Source organism: Ranitomeya variabilis, chromosome 1, assembly GCF_051348905.1.
Source record: "Ranitomeya variabilis isolate aRanVar5 chromosome 1, aRanVar5.hap1, whole genome shotgun sequence".
In the NCBI taxonomy this organism is placed as follows: Eukaryota; Metazoa; Chordata; class Amphibia; order Anura; family Dendrobatidae; genus Ranitomeya; species Ranitomeya variabilis.
The window spans coordinates 59,689,767-59,712,519 of record NC_135232.1 but is presented as its reverse complement, the minus strand read 5'-3'; the positions used below and the strand labels follow the sequence as shown (position 1 = coordinate 59,712,519).

The 22,753-nt window shown below is 39.4% G+C and overlaps 1 long non-coding RNA gene across 1 annotated transcript in view; it reads right to left on the bottom strand.

Annotated features, from left to right (window-relative positions):
• The window catches only part of LOC143793708 (uncharacterized), a 65,478-nt gene extending 49,922 nt beyond the window's left edge, over positions 1-15,556 (bottom strand). Inside the window, exon 1 of the long non-coding RNA XR_013220211.1 lies at positions 15,509-15,556. This is a non-coding gene — a long non-coding RNA (uncharacterized LOC143793708). The remainder of the gene's footprint in view (positions 1-15,508) is intronic.
• Positions 15,557-22,753: the final 7,197 nt, after the last annotated feature.

Genomic DNA, 22,753 nt, shown 5'->3' with positions numbered 1-22,753 from the left:
TGTACCCTGCACTGATCTGCGGTGAGCAGGCTTTTCTCGGACTAAGTCCTGCTTTGCACACACTGAGCATGCCCAGGGTATGATCTCTCAGTGGAGATCAAGGGTCACATGCTCAGATACAGCAGCAACTTCCATTGGTCGTCCAGGAAGGTCCTGAACCTGATCAAGTTATGTGGCAGCCTTCCATTGGTCCTTCTTGGAAGGTCCTGTAGGTGTTGCAGCTATATAAGGTTCTCATGACCGCACGGCCATGCGCTTGTGTCAAATATGTACAAGCTCAGCGCCAGTGTGGTCGTGTGTGTGGTCAGGGACCCGGCTGAAATAAGCCCCTAGAATGCTGGCACCTCCGGCGAGGAGTTTATGTGTGAATTCAGGGCTGGCTAATAGCCGATAGAATTCCGGCTCCTCCGGAGAGGAGCTGCATGTTGGTTGGACTGCATGACCACTGTCGACTCTTCACAGTAGCTGTGTCCCCTGTGAGCTAAACAGGGCACAGCATTCCCTTTACTACGGGCTCTGTCAAGTAACAGAGTTTGTCTATTCTAATTTGCTTTGCTGCCTTACTTAGCAGCAGGTTCTTTCCTGCACGGTGGATCCCGGGTTGCGAACGCACCTATCCCATCTAATAAATATATTCGGTGCGTTCCGCCAACCCTAACAAGTAGTTCCAGCTCTGAGCCATGGGACATACCTCTTAAATAAAGTAGACCATTCAGAGCACCAGTCATTTGCCACAACTCTCTGGGTGCGGTCTTTGAGACAGTTTTTGATCCAATTACAAACCTTACTTTCTGAATCTACATATCCTAATTTTCCTATTAAGAGGCTTTGTGAGACAGCATCAAAAGTCCATAAACCATACATCAACAGCTATGCAAATACATAAAACTGAAATGTCTCCTCACGAAGTATGGGGAAGTCATCTATTTTTTTTAAAGGCACTAATTTGTTTCAGTCATCTTGAGATGTGTTGATGTTCGAAGAGGAAAGGTAGAAAAGGTGACACATGTATGTGTTTTCTAAACTGATATATACAGTGGGTACGGAAAGTATTCAGACCCCTTTAAAATTTTCACTCTTTGTTTCATTGAAGCCACTTGGCAAATTTAAAAAAGTTCATTTTTCACATTAATGTACACTCTGCACCCCATCTTGACTAAAAAAGACAGAAGTGTAGACATTTCTGCAAATTTTTTAAAAAAGAAAAACTGAAATATTACATGGTCATAAGTATTCACCCTTTGCTCAGACTCTCAAATTTAATTCACTTGTTTCAATTTCCTTGTGTTCCTCCTTGAGATGGTTCTACTCCTTCATTGGAGTCCAGCTGTGTTTATTTAAACTGATAGGACTTGATTTGAAAAGGCACACACCTGTCTATATAAGACCTTACAGCTCACAAGCATGTCAGACCAAATGAGAATCATGAGGTCAAAGGAACTGGCCAAGGAGGTCAGAGACAGAATTGTGGCAAGGTGCAGATCTGACCAAGGTTACAAAATAATTTTTGCAGTACTCAAGGTTCCTAACAGCACAGTAGCCTCCATAATTCTTAAATGTAATAATTTTGGACCACCAGAAGTCTTCCTAGACTTGGCCATCCAGCCAAACTGAGCAATTATGGGAGACAAGCCTTGGTGAGAGATGTAAAAAAGAACCCCAAGATCACAGTGGCTGAGCTCCACAGATGCAGTAGGGAGATGGGAGAAAGTTCCACAAAGTCAACTATCACTGCAGCCCTCCACCAGTTGCACCTTTATGGCAGAGTGGCCCGACGGAAGCCTCTCCTCAGTGCAAGACATTTGAAAGCCCACATAGAGTTTGCTAAAAAACACATGAAGGACTCCCAGACTATGAGAAATAAGATTCTCTGGTCTGATGAGATGAAGCTAGACTTTTTTGTGCGCAAACTGCCTCTTCAGAGAAAAAGAGGACTTGAACTCTATAGCACCACCTGTTGGAAGTAGTGATCCTACAAGTCACAGTCAACCCTTTAACGAGTCTTGCAATATGACTTAGGATAAAATACCAAATCAGTATCTCAATTCGCAGACACAGTGTTTCGGAGTGTTGGTCCTCGTCAGTGCGATGCATGAGAACTGATTTGGCCAGGTGAGAGGCTCTGGATTCTAAGCGGTATGTGTGGAAAAAAAACAGGCACTGTTCATCACCTGCCCAATACAATCCCAACAGTGAAACATGGTGGTGGCAGCATCATGCTATGGGAGTGTTTTTCAGCTGCAGGGACAGGACAACTGGTTGCAACAGAAAGAAACATGAATGTGGCCAAGTAAAGAGATATCTTCATTGAAAATCTCATCCAGAGTGCTTTGGACATCAGACTTGGCCAAAGGTTTACCTTCCAACAAGACAATGACCCTAAGCACACAGCTAAAATAACAAAGGCTTGGCTTCAGAACAACTCTGTGACTGGCCTAGCCAGAGCCCTGACTAAACCCAATTAAGCATCTCTGGAGAGACCTGAAAATGGCTGTCCACCAAAATTCACCATCCAACCTGACAGAACTGAAGAGAATCTGAAGGAAGAATGGCAGAGGATCCCCAAATCCAGGTGTGAAAAACTTGTTGCATCATTCCCAAGAAGACTCAAAATGGTGCTTCTACTCAATACTGAGCAAGGGTCTGAATACTTATGACTATGTGATATTTCAGTTTTTCTTTTTTAATAAATTTCCAAAAATTTCTAGATTTTGTGTTTTTACCGGTCAAGATGGGGTGCAGAGTGTACATTAATGAGAAAAAAATGAACTTTTTTGAATTTATCAAATGGCTGCAATGAAACAAATAGTGAAAAATTTAAAGGGGTACCTTCCGCACCCACTGTATATATATATAAAAGCTATATGAGCAATTTTTTAAGTTCATGCATATCAGAAAATGTTAAGATTTTAGAAATAAAAAATATTAGATATTAGAAATAAAAAAATAACAAAAGATAACTCGTTTAATAATTTACTTTTATGCCCATATCCAGAAATGCTAGAAGGTTTTTTCAGTTTGTTAGACAATCTAGTTTTCCAAGTACTTTCCCTGTCTTACAAAATACCCTATAGTCAATAGAGTAAAAATAACCCCATAATCACAGAACTATAAGACTCAAATTATAATGTAAAATATTTCCAGTTCCAAACACCACAGGTTTCTGATGAGCCCTATTTACTTTTCCAATGCTAGTATATATTTCTCAATCTCTGCAGGGTTCCAAAGTTATTTGACTAAAGACCTAAAGTCTACATCTCACCTTATTCCATCTCAGAATCATACGTGATGTTGGTTGAAATAGAATATTGTTATTTATAACACCATTTTATCTATACTTAATTCTATATTCGTATACCAAGTAATTTTCTCAGTATTTAGGGACTTTGCCAATATCACAGATCACACATGACCATTGGTCAAAACGTCCATATCATGTATTTGTATGAAAGTATCTCTTTCATTGACATGATAGATATCAAATAGCTAAACTACAGGGACACTTCTACTTTCAGTAAAGAATAAATCTTTTATAACCACTTTGATTCATACTATTTCAGTCTTAAAATGCTTCCATTCTTTCCCAGCAAGACACACCATGTAAATCTTTAATGATCACAGTGGGAAACTGAATTTATCTTAAGGTAGAAGGTAAAATGCTCCGGAGTCAAATTGCTTGAACATATTTGGCATTTTGATTTCACAGTTGAAAGTGTTTATTAATACAGTCTGACTGTAGTTGCTTTGTTTCATTTTTAACTTGATGGTGGGTCTTGTACGATGTTACCGAAAACATATTAGATTTTACTGTTATTTGTATTAACCAGAGGAGGTTTGGAATACCTTAGGATAGCTATCGTTTTTTAAACTTTTCAAAATAAAGATTGCTTCAATTTTGGAATTTTCATCCTTTACCATCTAAAAATTAATATTTTGTTTGTTTTTTTTCGGGACGGGTGAATTTAATATAAATTTATGGTGCTTAAAGCCAAAATCAATGTGACCCTATTCTTTTTATGAACATACTTATTTTATCATTTGCTCTGATAAAGTCACAAGATACGATACCGAGATAAGCCAAAATGTCAACTCTTGTTAAAAGTTAGAAGCCAAAATACGGGAGCTTCATAAGTAGTTAAAGGCAATTTTAAAGTTAAACATTACAGTAGATAAGCAAAACAAAATGGTGAAAAAAGTTTATTTAGAGTTCGATATGTATAATGTACCTCAATAAAGGATTGATAATATATGCCAACCATATGCAGCAGGGTCCCTATTTGCAACTTTAATAGTACATTTTTTTTTCTTTGAAAATAACAAAATCATTGTTTTTTACCTCTTGCTACTCCAGGAGTCCCCAATCTTTCTTACCGTGAGGGCCACAGTCAGCTTTGAGATATAGTTTTAAATCACATTCAGTGCCCCTATGATCACAGTAGTGATACTTAGATTCTGGTAAAGACAGCCAAGGATGCCCCATTAAAAAATCACACTGAAACCTTGTGCCTTCTGCCTTATGAGTATTATATTTACATCCAAGAGTGCCCACCTTACCCCAATTAAATTCTCGTATCAAGCATAGTCATCACACTATTGCATCCAGCGTCAATCACCTCTCCAACTGGTAGTATTATCTGATATACAACTTATTATATTTATTTCTCCCTCAGATCCGTAAAATCATCATCTGGAGGCGTACTCTACATAGCGAATCGCTAGACATGGTGTTAACGCACTAAGCTGAAAGACTGCAGTGAACCAAACATTTGTGGCCCAGGAGCCAAATGTGGCAGGCTGGGAACCCCTGTTCTTCACAATTGCTGCTTCTCTGCTGCTCCTTTCCGGACTCTGAGAGGGCAGCACGGTGGCTCAGTGGTTAGCACCGCAGCCTTGCAGCGCTGGAGTTCCTGGGTCCAAATCTTGCCAAGGACAACATCTGCAAAGAGTTTGTATGTTCTCTCCGTCTTTGCGTGGATTTCCTCCGGGCATTCCAGTTTCCTCCCACATTCCAAAGACATACTGATAGGAAATTTAGATCGTAAGCCCCATTGGGGACAGCGATGATGATGTCTGTAAAGCGCTGCGGAATATGTTAGCGCTATATAAAAATAAAGATTATTTATTATTATTAAATAGCTTAAATGATGTTTTCTACAGTCTACAGCTTATAACCATTACAGCCAATCACTAAACTGATAAATAAATATGGAAAAGCATCTGAACCTACTGGATGAAAATGGAGATTGCTTAAAAAAGAGTGAATAAAGTTGTTTTTTTTAATTCTTGAGACTGCTGAGAATTAATTGTCAATTTGTTCAGAAGAGAAGCAGTCTTTTTGGAACTTCTTTTTTATATTTCTACTTCTTCAACTTTTGGTAGATGCCGCTATGCATCCCTGTATGTACTGTATTTTTGGCTCATAAACAAAAAATTCCTTTAAAGGGATTCTTTCACTAGGATTTTACCATCTCATTTAAGAGCAGAATATTGTAGGGCCAGAGACCCTGATTCCAGTGATGTATCACTTAGTTGTGACCCAATCAGAGTTCTTGGATTTAACACGAAGCAGCGCTCAGGAAGTTGACCCCACCCACAGTAGGCTCTCTATTAAATTAACTATTGACAGTGAGCTGCTTATGAGAGGAGGTGGCTTGGTCGAACAAGAGCTCATGTGCTCTGTGGTCAGGGCAATAATAATCTCTTGGGCCTCTGTCACACTTCCGTCTTTCTTTTTCTGTCACAATCTGTCGTTTTGTGAAAAAAAAAGGATCCAGCAAATGGTGCTGCTGGATCCGTTTTTTTCTCATAGACTTGTATTAGCGATGGATTGTGATGGATGGCCTCACGTTTCATCAGTCATGCAGTGGATCCATTGTAAAATTGCTGTCCATCGGGTGGAGAAAACGCACAGAGGAACGTTTTTTCTGTACGTCGGAAAATTGCTCAGCGATGGATCCTATGCTGTCCGTCGTTGGCTATAATGGAAGCCTATGGGTGCAGGATCCATCGCTGACTGTGAAAAGCAGGAATCCAGCGACGGATGCGGTCTTTTCAAACTGAGCATGCGTGGAAGAATTTCAGGGAAATTCTCTCTCACTCTCTCTCTTTATACTATTGATGCTGCGTATGCAGCATCAATAGTAAAAAGATATAATGTTAAAAATAAAAAATTTAAAAAAATTGAGATATTCTTACCTTCCAGCATCCCCCGCAGCCTTCCCGCGGCCTTCCTGATGCTCGCAATGCTGCCGGCAGCTCCGCTTCCCAGTGATGCACAGCGAAATATCCCGATGATGTAACAATCTCGCGAGACCACTACGTCATCACAAGTCATTGTCTCACTATGCATAACTGGGAACGGAGCATCGCGAGCATCGGGATGGCTGCAGGGGCTGCGCGGGACGCTGGAAGGTAAGAATATCATGATTTTTAATTTCTTTTAATTATTTTTATCATGGGTTGTGTTGCGTATGCTTTTTTGCAGTGAAAAACTGCAGCGAAGACACATACACAACGTGTGCACATAACCTTTTAGGATGCAGTGGAACCGTCAAAAAAAACAACTCCAGTGCATCCGTTTTTTACAATCAGCACAGGATCTGTCTTTTCAACATTTTGACGGATTGTGACTAGTGTTGAGCGATACCGTCCGATACTTGAAAGTATCGGTATTGGAAAGTATCGGCCGATACCGGCAAAGTATCGGATCCAATCCGATACCGATACCCGAGTATCGGACGGTATTCCTGATGGTTCCCAGGGTCTGAAGGAGAGGAAACTCTCCTTCAGGCCCTGGGATCCATATTAATGTGTAAAAGAAAGAATTAAAATAAAAAATATTGCTATACTCACCTCTCCGACGCAGCCTGGACCTCACCGAGGGAACCGGCAGCGTTGTTTGCTTAAAATTCGCGCTTTTCCTTCCTTACGTGAAGTCCCGGCTTGTGATTGGTCGCGTGCCGCCCATGTGGCCACGACGCGACCAATCACAGCAAGCCGTGACGTAATTTTAGGTCCTTCAGGATTTTAAAATTACGTTCTGGCTTGTGATTGGTCGCGTCGCGGTCACATGGGCGACGCGACCAATCACAAGCCGGGACTTCACGTAAGGAAGGAAAAGCGCGAATTTTAAGCAAACAACGCTGCCGGTTCCCTCGCTGAGGTCCAGGCTGCGTCGGAGAGGTGAGTATAGCAATATTTTTTTATTTTAATTCTCTCTTTTACACATTTTTACATTAATGTTGTTTCGATACCGATACCCGATACCACAAAAGTATCGGATCTCGGTATCGGAATTCCGATACCCGCAAGTATCGGCCGATACCCGATACTTGCGGTATCGGAATGCTCAACACTAATTGTGACTGATTGTAAAAAACAGAAGGGTGAAAGAGGCCTTAATGATAAAACCTTCATTGTAAGTAAACAACAGAACACAGCCTTACAATTAAAAAATTGCTGAATTCAATGTTTTAACCCCTACATCAGGCAGTCCTTAGATTACATGGCAAAAATCTGCTGACAGATCAATTTAATTATTGACCAATCTAGCTAGATTGTTGGTAATGGGGTCCTTTTGATGCATCTATGTCAATGTTCCATTTTGTCAAAGGATTAACAACCACTCAGAAAAAAATGAACTAATAGAGTAAACTCTTAAGGGGACTAATAATTTTCCAATAGTCTATACTGAGATTGTAATGAAAGGAAAAAAAGGCATTCCATGAACCATCTGATTTCCCGTGGTATCAGCTAATTCCACATTCTTCAATTCTATAAAAGAGATTTATTAGTTTCTAGCTGACATATTTAAAACCCAGGAGTAACAAAGAAAAGTTTTAGGAGAAATGTGTTGTACTGTGATAATATGGGTGTCAATATTTGATATTGTGACACCTTTAATGAAGCACATATGTGCCGTGTTATCACTAAATACAGCTATACCCAGCTGACTTGAATGGAAACTTTTAAACAAACTCAGCATTCTTTTGCTCATTACACCGGCCTGTCAGAGATGACAGCTTAGCTGAGTTTTGTTATTTCGTTCTGACAAGGAACTGTATATTCACGGCTTTTTAGAATAATGTCAGCTTTTAGAGGTGCAATGCGCTGCACTAGACCTAAGAAATCTCATTTCTCTTTTACTTGGTCCAAACAAACACTTTTACTGACAGCTTCAAAGAAGAGTCTTTTCTGCTGTGTCTGTTGACAATTATTAAAGGTGTACATGTTCAGATCTTCCATATACTGTATATATACATATATACATATATATATATATATATATATATACACTGTATATATATATATATATATATATATATATATATGTTACTGTGCAAATGTAATAATGCTTTATAAAAAGAAATCAAAGTTGTACTATATTTACAATATGACACAAACCCCAACAGACCTGTCGCCAATATCGCTGGATCGGGAGGTAAGTACCCATTTTTTTATTTTAAAAAAGGGAGTGTTTACTGTACAAAAGGAGTGTCCAAGTAGTGGACAACCGTTTAATATAATCCCACATTGTCTACATGATTTTGAGATGAGAACTCTGTAAAGGCCATAGCATGACTTATGGGAGTCCTTACTCTTTTTAATGGATAAATGGTTCGTTATGACATAGGCTGAATCTTTGGGGCTCTTGTTTTGCTACAGAATAAATTTGGAACCAATCAGATGTCTCCCTGAAGATATTGCATGATAAGCATGCACTGATCTCCACTATGCTTCACTGTTTCCTGCCAGGTTTGCCAACTTTATTTTTTATTTTATTCTGGACAGCTTCTGAAAAGAAATCAATGACTGTATAACAGTACAGTACATGAAGACATCATCTGCATTCACTGTGAGCTATAAGAAGATGATTATTACATTTATAATAATCTTTGAGCTCATCTAGTTTAAAAAAATTCACAGATGCAACACATTTTTCTATGGATGGGAAATAAAAGTGCCCTATTTTTACTGTCTGTCCACAAATTTCTGGACGGTTGGCAACTTGTGGCGTAACTTGAAACAAATGGGCCCCGATGCAAAAACTTCAACGGGGCCCCCAAATATTTTAAATCTTTAATAGCAATAGTCTTTTTCTATAGGCCAAATGGACTTTTAGAGCCCACTAGGCTCCAGGGCTCTGGTGCGATTGCAACCCCTGCACCTGTTGTAGTTACGCCCCTGCCGCATACACTGATTATTATGTAGCATTCCAGCTCTTCGATGAACAGATTTCGGTTACAGCTAAGTATTTCCAATTTTAACTCCTTCATGACCTTGGAGGTATAGGCATCAGCCCAACTAATCAAAAGAAGAGCCTGGAATTCCTGGAGGTGGGAATATTCACAGACTTCACATCTAGTTTTCTTGCTTCTTGTATGATCCTATATGACTGTGATTTTCCTCTTCCACGTTGACCATGTAGGTCCTTTTTATCTGCTTTTTATTTCCATGTTTTACTTTTTACTTTTGTTAAAGTATTTTTGGTATGTGGGTCCCCATTGTTTATTCTAGGTATTACTTATTCTTATATGTAAAGAAGCATTCTCCCATTGATCTGTAAGCTACAGGTGCATAAAATCCCTACAAGCCCTACCTTTTCATTTTTCTGCTAACGAAAATAGAGTAAATTAAAATGTTTTAGCTGAAGGATTTCTTTCAATATGCAGTAAATCCTTAGATACCAAGGACAATCATTTTAAGTTGGCATGGTTCTTAATGAATACTTTAAGAATATAAGTTATGGTGGGTGAAATTGTTTAACTACTTTTTTTCTGGAATATACCTTTATTTAGGCAAAAAGAACCCTAATCCATCACTACAGGCACGAACCATGTTTCCAACATTTCTGTTAATAGAAGGACATGATTAAATAGTCTGAATTCTGATGATTCAGCAAATGGGTCTAACGATGACAGTAGATGAGACGAAGCTGAAAAGTTAAAATTGAACACTAAAGAATAAGACCCAAGGGCAAAAGTTCAGGTTGGCAGATACTTGACATGATGAAATGGGGAATGTGACAAAAACTACCATGAGAAAAATGTGTACAGGAGCATGATATTTTGTGAAAAACGCAATTGACAATGTAGGTATCAAGTGAATGTTCTTAATATTCACTTTGTTTTTCCTAATTATGTCACACCGAAGTACTTTCATTAAAATATATCCTAAAGGGTAATGTAAGCATACAACAATGACTGAATCAGTCTATTGAAAAATTTAACTTTTCTATCATTAAATTAAACTTTGAGAATCTATAAAATTGCACTAAACTTTTAATTTCTCTTCATAAAACACTGCCCCTGGTGGCCGGATAATAAAATATTACCGTATATTTTCTACAAGCCCCCATAGAGTTTAATATCTATTACACACACACACTGGGTCCAATTAAATAAAAGCCAATTAAAAATCAATTAAATTATATATTTACCCCCTACAATGATATGAAGAATGCTGCAGCTGTCCTAGAATCAAGGCAATACTTGTTTACATAGGTTGCAAATAATCCATGATTATAATGTGTCCATAGTGGCTGCACAAAACGCTTTTATTAGAAGTTGAGATGTCATGAGATCTAAAGTGTTGAAGACTTGATGTGGTTCCCATGGACATGTAGATGAAAAACAAAACTCTTGTCAACTTCACATTAGCTAAAGACATATATCCGTGATTGTAAGAGGGTTTTTTGTCCTTGGCATGTGCACAAGAACTTTGGCAGGGGGTCTCATCACGTAGGCAAGAGAGATCTGTCAGAAAGTGGGGGGACACTTTACTCAGATGCCATTGGATTGGAATAGAAAAACCTGCTGACAAGTTCCCTTTAAAGGGGTTTTCCCCATGAACAAAATACATTTTAGTCAGTACACCTTGGAATAATAATTAGTTCCAGAACTGGATGTGTTAAAAAAATATTCCTGTGCTGAGATAATCTTGTAAATGTGTCCCTGTTGTCTACTGTGTAATGGCTGTGTCGGACCATGCAGTGACATGGGCTGATCATACCACAGCTCCAGAGCAGGTGGGGTCACAAAAGAGAGTATACAGATATTATTATACAGAAATGATTCTTTCTGTGTGGTAAAACATTTCCCTGTCTGTTTTTAAACTATGCTTTACCTCACAGAAAGAATAAGCTGTGATCCCGAGCTTTCCATCTGTATACTCTCCTTTGCGTCCTCCCCTGCACAAGAGATGTGGTACATTTGGGCTATGTTCCTGGATGGTCAGACACAGCCATTACACTGTACACAGTAGAGGCACATTTATAAGATTATCTCAGCACAGGGACATTTTTTTAACACATCCAATTGTAGAAGCTATAATTACTCCGAATATGTTGGCGCTATATAAATAAAGATTATTATTATTATTATTACTCCAAGATCTATAGATTAAATGAACTTTGTACGTGAGAAAACCCCTTTAAAGGTAAGTAGCTAATGGGGAAACAAGAAGCACAATGCAGTTTGAATAGTCAGATAATCATGAAACATGGATTTTTTTGTAGGGTTTAGACTGAAAGATGTAGATAACAGAAGTAGGCCAGATTTGTAACAAGTAGATAAGGTATAAATTGGGAACACACAGAAAATGTAGAGAAACCTATTTTCTGACATCATGGTAATCATTGTTATTCATTGAGGATTATTTGGGAGTTATATCTCAGTGTCCTAGTGCATAATTATAGAACTTTAGTCCCTCTTCACACCTCCTGATATTTCTGTTAATGAAAAAAACAGTACTTGTTTGTCCGTGTATATGTGTGTGCCATCTGTGAGGCAATTGTGTGCTGTCCATATACACCATCCTTTCGACACATACTGGAATATAATGCAGAAGATAAATAATAGATGTTTAGGTGTTAGATGTGCAAAGCTATAGATATGTAGCTAGATATATAGATAGATGACTGCCATCAGGGCATTACTGCCCTTACTGAGTGTGGGTACCGGTGAGCAGAAGCAAAAGCTTACAAAGATGCATGTTCAGATAAAATCTATTGCCATGCAGGAAGTCCATAACTTTGTGTTATTTTCTGGACAGATGAGTCCTGGCTGGAAAAAGTTATGTCGGCCTGCTCTGGATGAGACACATGGGGCCAGGAATGAGACACATGAGGTCAGGAATGAGATACAAGGGTCCAGGATTGAGACAAAAGAGGACAAGAATGAGACATGAGGGGCCAAGAGTAAGACACAAGGAGCCAGAAATGAGGTAAAAGGGGCAAGCCAGTATTGGCGATGGCATTACAGGAAGTGGCCATGATGTGGGACATTATTACTGTGGTGGCTAATTAAAAGATATTATTACTGTTATTATTTTTGAGGATACTGCTTTCAGTGTGTTGGAGCAGAGGTCCTGTTACTGTGCAAGGGGACATTATGTCGCTTTTTTTATTCATCTGGCATAGTGTAGAAGTTCGGGAAAAATTGAGCAATGTGATGGAAGTAGTGCTCTAGATAACTGTGCATTATTCTCTGCAGAGATGAATCCTGGCTGGAAGAACTGATGGTGGTCTTCTCTGGATGAAGAAGAAAAGCAAAGTTGAGTATCTTCAACTAGAAACATCACTTGTGAGTAAGGCTGGAGTCACACTCAGCGTAAGACAATACGGTCCATTTTTTGGAGAAATGTTGCCAAAATAGTGATCCATATGTCCTCCGTAGGCAGGGTGTGTCAGCGTATTTTGCGCATGGCATCCTCCGTATGTAATCCGTATGGCATCCGTACTGCGATATTTTCTCGCAGGCTTGCAAAACCGACATCTAATGGATTTATGTGCTCAAATGTTCGGTAAAACATATATACAGATATATATATGTCATTGAGACACATATATATTCTGTATTTATATTTAATTCAGCGCGAGATAAGTGAAAAGCCGGTAATTCAATTGCCGGCTTTTCATTTCTCCTTCACAAAAACCTGACAGGATATGAGACATGGTTTACATACAGTAAACCATGTCATATCCCTTTTTTTTTGCATATTCCACACTACTAATGTTAGTAGTGTGTATGTGCAAAATTTGGGCGCTGTAGCTGCTAAAATAAAGGGTTAAATGGCGGAAAAAATTGGCGTGGGCTCCCACGCAATTTTCTCTGCCAGAGTAGTAAAGCCAGTGACTGAGGGCAGATATTAATAGCCAGGAGAGGGTCCATGGTTATTGGCCCCCCCTGGCTACAAACATCTGCCCTCAGCCACCCCAGAAAAGGCACATCTGGAAGATGTGCCTATTCTGGCACTTGGCCACTCTCTTCCCACTCCCGTGTAGCGGTGGGATATGGGGTAATGAAGGGTTAATGCCACCTTGCTATTGTAAGGTGACATTAAGCCAGATTAATATTGGAGAGGCGTCAATTATGACACCTATCCATTATTAATCCAATTGTTTGAAAGGGTTAAAAAACACACACATGATTAAAAAGTATTTTAATGAAATAAACACACCGGTTGTTTTAATATTTTATTGCTCTCTCAATCCATTTGAAGCCCCTCCCTTGGCAAAATAATAAACCCACAATATACATACCCTCTGAAGAACTGTCAGGTCCCACAAGGTAATCCATCTGAAGGGGTTAAAATATTTTACAGGCAGGAGCCCTGCTAATGCAGCTGTGCTCGTGACTGTAAGCCCCGGCGAATGAAGGAAATATAGGTCAATGACCTATAGTTACCTTCAGTCGCGGTGATGCGCCCCCTGGTGGATGTCCTCATGAACTGCAGCCTGGGAACTTTTTCCCACGCTCCAGGTCATATAAGGACATCCAGCAGGGGGCGCATCACCGCGACTGAAGGTAACTATAGGTCATTGACCTATATTTCCTTCATTCGCCGGGGCTTACAGTCACGAGCACAGCTGCATTAGCAGGGCTCCTGCCTGTAAAATATTTTAACCTCTTCAGATGGATTACCTCGTGGGACCTGACAGTTCTTCAGAGGGTATGTATATTGTGGGTTTATTATTTTGCCAAGCGAGGGGCTTCAAATGGATTGAGAGAGCAATAATATATTAAAACAACCGGTGTGTTTATTTCATTAAAATACTTTTTAATCATGTGTGTGTGTGTTTTTTAACCCTTTCAAACAACTGGATTAATAATGGATAGGTGTCATAATTGACGCCTCTCCAATATTAATCTGGCTTAATGTCACCTTACAATAGCAAGGTGGCATTAACCCTTCATTACCCCATATCCCACCGCTACACGGGAGTGGGAAGAGAGAGGCCAAGTGCCAGAATAGGTGCATCTTCCAGATGTGCCTTTTCTGGGGTGGCTGGGGGCAGATGTTTGTAGCCAGGGGGGCCAATAACCATGGACCCTCTCCTGGCTATTAATATCTGCCCTCAGTCACTGTCTTTACCACTCTGACGGAGAAAATTGCGCGGGAGCCCACGCCAATTTTTTCCGCCATTTAACCCTTTATTTTAGCAGCTACAGCGCCCAAATTTTGCACATACACACTACTAACATTAGTAGTGTGGAATATGCAAAAAAAAGGGGATATGAGATGGTTTACTGTATGTAAACCATGTCTCATATCCTGTCGGGTTGGGGAAGGAGAAATGAAAAGCCGGCAATTGAATTACTGGCTTTTCACTAATACCGCTGCGTATTTCTCGCAAGTCAAACTGCTGGTCCGTGTGGAATCCGTATTTTTCTCGCCTCCATAGACTTTCATTGGCGTATTATTTGTGCAATACGCTGACAAACGCAGCATGCTGCGATTTACTACGGCCGTAGAAAGCCGTATAATACGTCGCCGTAATATACGGCTGATAGGACAAGACCCATTGAGAATAATTGTGCCGTTTGTTTGGCGAGTTTTACGGACGTATTTTCTGCGCTCATACGTCCGTAAAACTCCCTAGTGTGACTCCAGCCTAAGTGTGTTACCAGTACACTTACACTATACAGTGTATACTATATACATGGCTCCTGAGTATAGTGTCACCGGTGATCACTGTATTACCTTTACACTGAAACCATATACAGAGGTGCTGCGTATAATGTCAATTGTGAACACTGTATTACCTGTACATTATACACTATATACAGAGCTAATATATATATATATATATATATATATATATATATATATATATATATATATATAAACTCAAAAAAAGGAAAAGCAGCACAAAATAATTGAAAAAAAGTGGACTTTAATGCCTGAACGGTGTGGCAACGTTTCGGATGTGTTATCCTTTGTCAAGCAATGAATACAAGGGTGAGACCACATTTTATATCCAACACAAACATATCTCATTAGAAAATCATTAAATATAATAAAGTCAATAGTATTAAACAGTGTTATTGTGCATCATCAGTGTAACAGTGCAATTGTGCAAGTTACTCAGCCCATCAAACCACAGCTATTGACGGGTATTATGAATACCATACTGCGTGAAAATAATTAAAAATAGCTTAATAGCCAATTGTTATTAAAAACAAATCAGGTGTCCTTACTAACGATATTATAATCTGAGTACACTTACATACACAGCTCAGTAATGGCAGCCATGATCACGGCGTTCCCACGTGCCTACTGCACATGTCTGTGACATCACAGTCAGGGACCCACAATGCTCTGCCCTGCTGCTGCTCAGAGCCATCCGAGGACCATGGCGCCATATTAGCTAGGGGCGGCTTTGCCCACACGGAGGACAGGACCACATAACTATTGCAATAGCAATATAAAAAATACAATAGCGATCCTAGTAACCCCGAACTCTGCATTATTCAGGAATTATTGTACAGAATATGAAAAACATAAAAAATATATAAAAAATAAAATATATATATAAAAAAAAATTATGTACATAATTAAACTACTCCATACACGGTCATATATATAAGAATAGTCTTCTCTACTCTGGAACATACTCGATGTGCTGCCGTATTTAAAGGGACCCAGACATAAGTCTGTAATATGTCACCAAGGTCCAGGAAGCCCCCCTTATTAAAACTTTAGGGCAGAGCATTGTGGGTCCCTGACTGTGATGTCACGGGCATGTGCAGTAGGCCCGTGAAAACTCCGTGATCATGGCTGCCATTACTGAGCTGTGTATGTAAGTGTACTCAGATTATAATATCGTTAGTAAGGACACCTGATTTGTTTTTAATAACAATTGGCTATTAAGCTATTTTTAATTATTTTCACGCAGTATGGTATTCATAATACCCGTCAATAGCTGTGGTTTGATGGGCTGAGTAACTTGCACAATTGCACTGTTACACTGATGATGCACAATAACACTGTTTAATACTATTGACTTTATTATATTTAATGATTTTCTAATGAGATATGTTTGTGTTGGATATAAAATGTGGTCTCACCCTTGTATTCATTGCTTGACAAAGGATAAAACATCTGAAACGTTGCCACGCCGTTCAGGCATTAAAGTCCACTTTTTTTCAAATATTTTGTGCTGCTTTTCCTTTTTTTGAGTTTATTACTTTTTGACCATTGGATTGCTGGTCGGAAGAGCTCTGCATGCCTTGTAAGGTAGTAATTTGATGCTGTTCCAATTTTTTCACTTTATATATATATATATATATATATATATATATATAGGGACGGCGGGCATCACAGGGCTCCAGGCACTTTCAGGTAATTACCATGATCATTTGATCAGATCCAGTCATCTTTTGTTTAGTTTTCTCTGGATGTGGTATACAGCTCCTCTGGAGTTCATCTGCTCTGGTATATACTTCCCTACGTTAGATCTTATACTATCATTATTATTGGGTATATACAAACTATCGAGCAGCGCATTCAATCTCTAATTGTCATACATCTGTTTGTGTCTGGTGCTTATTGTGGTCCCACCCATTTTTGGGCTTATATCGGTCACATCCTTGTATTTTATATTACTGCTTATAATAAAGCTTTGATATATTCTTTTATCTACTGATTCGTGGTGGTGCTTGTTCTCTATATGAGTTTCATATATATATATATATATATATATATATATATATATATATATATATATACACTCACTGGCCACTTTATTAGGTACACCTGTCCAACTTCTTGTTAACACTTAATTTCTAATCAGCCAATCACAGTGCATTTAGGCATGTAGACATGGTCAAGACAATCTCCTGCAGTTCAAACCGAGCATCAGTATGGGGAAGAAAGGTGATTTGAGTGCCTTTGAACGTGGCATGGTTGTTGGTGCCAGAAGGGCTGGTCTGAGTATTTCAGAAACTGCTGATCTACTGGGATTTTCACGCACAGCCATCTCTAGGGTTTACAGAGAATGGTCCGAAAAAGAAAAAAAATCCAGTGAGCGGCAGTTCTGTGGGCGGAAATGCCTTGTTGATGCCAGAGGTCAGAGGAGAATGGGCAGACTGGTTCGAGCTGATAGAAAGGCAACAGTGACTCAAATCGCCACCCGTTACAACCAAGGTAGGCCTAAGAGCATCTCTGAACGCACAGTGCGTCGAACTTTGAGGCAGATGGGCTACAGCAGCAGAAGACCACACCGGGTACCACTCCTTTCAGCTAAGAACAGGAAACTGAGGCTACAATTTGTACAAGCTCATCGAAATTGGACAGTAGAAGATTGGAAAAACGTTGCTTGGTCTGATGAGTCTCGATTTCTGCTGCGACATTCGGATGGTAGGGTCAGAATTTGGCGTAAACAACATGAAAGCATGGATCCATCCTGCCTTGTATGGAGCATCTTTGGGATGTGCAGCCGACAAATCTGCGGCAACTGTGTGATGCCATCATGTCAATATGGACCAAAATCTCTGAGGAATGCTTCCAGCACCTTGTTGAATCTATGCCACGAAGAATTGAGGCAGTTCTGAAGGCAAAAGGGGGTCCAACCCGTTACTAGCATGGTGTACCTAATAAAGTGGCCGGTGAGTGTATATATATATATATATATATATATATATATATATATATACAGTATACAGAGGTGCTGCGTATAATGCCACTGGTGATCACTGTATTATCTGTCCATTTACACTGTATACTCTGTACAGGGCTCCTGTGCATAATGTCACTGGTGATCATTGTATTACCTGTATACTATATACATCCTGTGTATAACGTTACTGATGCTCCCTGTAATACCTGTACACTGTAATACAAGGACTCACCAGTGACCTTGTACACAGGATACAGAGCTCCTGTGTACAAGGTCACTGGTGAGTCCTTGTATTACATGCACACTTACACTATACTCTATAATAGTATAGAACTATATACTAGGATAGAATAGGGTCTTGACAAAAGAGTCTATCTTGTCATTGTGGCAGGCTTAAAAAAATCTTTTGACCAAACCAAAAGCTGATTGCTATGTATGTCGTAACTATTAATATGTCATTAGTGAGGATGTGGTGCAGAAGACAGTGTTTCCAAGAGTGAATAGTGAGACTATGACAGGTTCTAGTGGTGAAAGCTGAGCTTCGGTGGAGCCTCAGCAGAGTCTCAAAGGGCCCCAAAAATGTTTCCAGTACAAGGACCTGAAATTTCTGTTGGCAGCCCTGTCTGTTAGATATAAAACTAGAGATGTGCATCTGTAGTTCACTGTACATGTATTTAGCTAATAAATAGGGATAAGCGTACCTTTGTGTGTACTAGGCAACCCTGCCTGAGGGAGTACTATTGTGCTTTTAGGCCTCTGTGTGTACACTGCATCTTTGCCTGTGAGAGTACTGTTACTATAAATCTGTGTGTACTCTGCACCCCTGCCTGTGGGACTACTGTGCCAAAAAGTCTCTGTGTGTACCTTGCATCCCTTGCCTGTGGGAGTAGTGTGCCTTTAAACCTCTGTATGTACTCTGCACCCTTGCCTGTGGGAATACTTTGCCAAAAAGTCTGTGTGTACTCTGCACCCTTGACTGTGGGAGTGCTTTGTCAAAAAGCATCTGTGTATTTTGCACCCCTGCTATGGGAGTACTGTGCCAAAAGCATCTGTGTGAACTCTGCTTCCCTGTTTGTCAGAGTACTGTGCCAAAAATCCTCTGTGTCTACTGTGTACCCCTGCTTGTTGGACTACTGTGCCTTTACACTTCTGTGCATACTCTGCACGTGTTTCAATGGGAGTACCTTGCCAAAAAGCTACTTTGTACTCTGTACCCATATCTGTGGGAGTGCTGTGCCTTTAAGCTTCTGTGTGTACTCTGTATGCGTTTCAGTGGAGTACTGTGTCAAAAAGCCTCTGTGAGTACTCTGCAACCCATCTGAGAGAGTACTGTGTCTTTAAGTCTTTGTTTGTACTCTGAACCCCTGCCTGTGGGGGTACTGGGCCAAAAAGACTCATTGTCTTCTCTGCAGTGTGGGAGTGTGGGAGTACTGTGCCAAAAATCTGTGGGAGTAATGTGCCTAAAAACACTTATACTCTGCAGCTGTCTCTTTTCGAATAGTGTGTCTAAAATGTATTTATACTCTGTTGTCTTGTATGTACAAGAAATGAGCCTAAAAATAATTATACTCTGCAGCCTTGTCTGTATGAGTAGTGTGCCTAAAAAATAATTATACTCTGCCGCGTTGTCTGTGCCAGCTGTAGTCATCTGTGTCTGTGCTAGTTGTGGGTACTCTGCAGCCATGTCTTTGAAAGTAGTGTGCCTAAAAAACTATACTCTGAAGCCATTTCTGTCATGGTAATGTGCCTAAAAAATAATTATGCTCTGCAGCCATCTCTTTGAGAGTAGTATGCCTAATATATATATATATATATATATATATATATATATATATATATATATTCTGTAGCCTTGTATGTATGAGTAATGAGCCTAAAATATAATCATACTCTGCAGCTTTATCTTTATGAGTAGTGTGCCTAAAAAATAATTAAAATCTGCAGCCGTGTCCATACTAGTAGTGTGCCTAAAAATAATTGTACTCTGTCTCTTTTCTGTACCAGTTGTGGGCCTCTGTGTCTGTGCCAGTTGTGGGTACTCTGCAGCTTTGTCTTTGCGAGTAGTATGCCTAAAAATATCTATACTTTGCAGCCATGTCTGCATGAGTAGTGTGCCTAAAAATGTGCTCTGCAGCCGTTTCTGTACGAGTAGTGTGCTTAAAAGTAATTGTACTCTGCTGCTGTGTCTGTGCTAGTTGTGGGCATCTGTTTATGTGCCAGTTGATGGTACTCTGCAGCCGTGTCTTTGTGGGTAGTGTGCCTAAAAAGCACTATATTCTATAGCCATGTCTATACGAGCAGTGTGCCTAAAAAACAATTATACTTTGAAGTTGTGTCTATGCGAGTAGTGTGTCTAAAATTAATTATACTCTGCAGCTGTGTCTGTATGTGTATCTGCCTAAAAATATCCTCTGCAGCAATGTCTGTAGTATGCCTATAAATTAATTATACTCTGCAGCCTTCCCTTTTTCAGTAGTGTGTTTAAAAAATAATTATACTCTGCAGCTGTGTCTGTATGTGTAGTGTGTTTAAAAAGTAATTACACTTTGCAGCCATGTCTTTGCAATTAGTGTGTCTGAGCAATAATTATACTCTGCTGCTGTCTCTGTATGGCTGCTTTCACATTTGCAGATGGAGGGCTGCGTACATCCTCAGTGAAGCTCCGCCCAGCGCTGCACCTCCTTCAGTCAGCTCCGCCTATGTCAGCATGCAGCGTGCGTACCCTATCTTTACCATTAGGTACACAGGCCATGCCGATGTATGCGGATGCCATCTTTGTATTTTCAGGTGATATTAACCTCAGCAGTTAGTAATGGAGTAGCGTCTATAAGAAGCCTATCCATTACTAACCCTATAGTCATATGGCCAGTAAAAAACACCCTGAACAAAGTCCTTTATCTGAAATAAAAATAAACACCATTTTACATGTTTATTTAATGCAAGCACATTTGTACTCATCTTAAGCCCATTCCATTGAAGCCCTTGTCACCTGTAAATAAAAAAACTGAAAATAATAAACAACAAAAATACTTACTTAATGCCCATTCACTTAACGACAGAGAAATTCTAATTTCAGCCCGGCAATATCAGTCTATGTGCTAGAAGTCATTAGAAGTGGCTGCGTTATGCTTTTCCTTTAACATTAATAGAAGCAAAGAACATTTGAAAAGAGCAATAAAACTTTTGGGAGGGTTTTATTCATTTGGGGCTAAAACAAGACACAGGAGAGTCGGAGATACAACTTGACATTCCAATGTAAAATCTGTCCAAGCCCTAGATGTTCTGTGGCAAATATAATATTACAATGGCAGATACTTATCCCTGAAATATCCAGGTTAAGGTATCACCTGTTAAATATTACAACCTATAGATATACCCCTTAGAAACAGGGCTATTTACAAAAAGGTTACATTGACACATTGACGTGTTGATGCCTTTCTCTTCTTTGGTCGGAGCACTATCTTGTAATTAATTATTCATGTTTCACTGCTTGTATCATTGATTGTCACAGATGATACTCAGTGAACTGAACTCTTACATGTCTGAGTACGCAAAGTGACAAACAGAAAAACAACATCTCTAAACATATTATTTTCTTATGTATAATTTCTAGAAATAACAACATTTAATAAAAGTATATTGTTAGGGAAATATAGCGGACCTGCTAAATTCTTTTACAGATTCTGTACATTGAGTACATGGTGTCACTCAAATTTGCATGTGTTTTAGAGACTATTTAGATAATAAATAATTTTTAATCAGTTTTAGAATTACAGGAATGGAAAATTTAGTAATGTAGCACATGTCCATTAAAGTAAATTTTTTAGGTCAACAGTAAGAGGTTATTGAGTGTGAAAAAAATTAAAATACACTAAATTGTGCAGATTTTACTAGGAAATTCAATTAGCAGAGAATCTATTCTACATGAATTGAATATCTCTTGAGTATCTCTTAGTATGATATGGGATCACATAATAAACGTAAGAAGTACAGCACAGCAGTCATTTTTTTTTGCTAACTTTATGTGTGCACATTGCAGCTAGCCAATCAGGGTGCAGGAAATACCCAAAATGTTCTGACACTACGGCTTGTGTCAATGGCTGCTGAAATCACATATCCCTCTCCATAGAAATAGGGGACATCTTGTTTAGCGCCATTTTGACACTATAACAGCACAGAAAGGCTGTTGATGACGCTGCCACCGTTAACCGTTATACAGTAAAGGACCTGACTTTAAAATAGCTTGTAGCCTCCAGTGTGTTATAGAGGCCTGATACATAGGTCACAAAAAAGTCTTTTGATTTTAACGTCATACAGTAAGGGACCTGACTTTAAAATAGTTTTTAGAATCTAGTGTGTTATAGAGGCCTGATCCATAGGCCATAAAAAAGTGTTCTGTTATTAACGTCATACAGTAAGGGACCTGACTTTAAAATTGTTTGTAGCATAACTTCTTTGTCACACAGGCTTCATCCACACTTAAACAATTATTTTTTCTGTGACTAACATGATGCTGCATGCCATATTTCAACTTTGAATTTATTGTCGCTGAAATTCAGCTGTTTGCAGAGATGGTGCAGAGCTTAAAATTTTATTTTTTGTTGCTAATACTGTGGTCCTATCACACTATCAGGGGAAGAGTGAGGCGGTGGTGGAAGGGGTATTAGGCTTGGTGTTCAAAATGTATGTGGGGTAGGTTTTAATGTTTGTGAAAGCACTTGTGAAGCAACGTGACGTCCTCTGCAAAGACAACTGAAAACTTATGTTACTGGAGAGGCTACACCACTACCTTTTGTTTGGCAGAAGCACAGCAGTACGCTTTATCGATGATGCCCAGAAAGAGCATGTAATCGA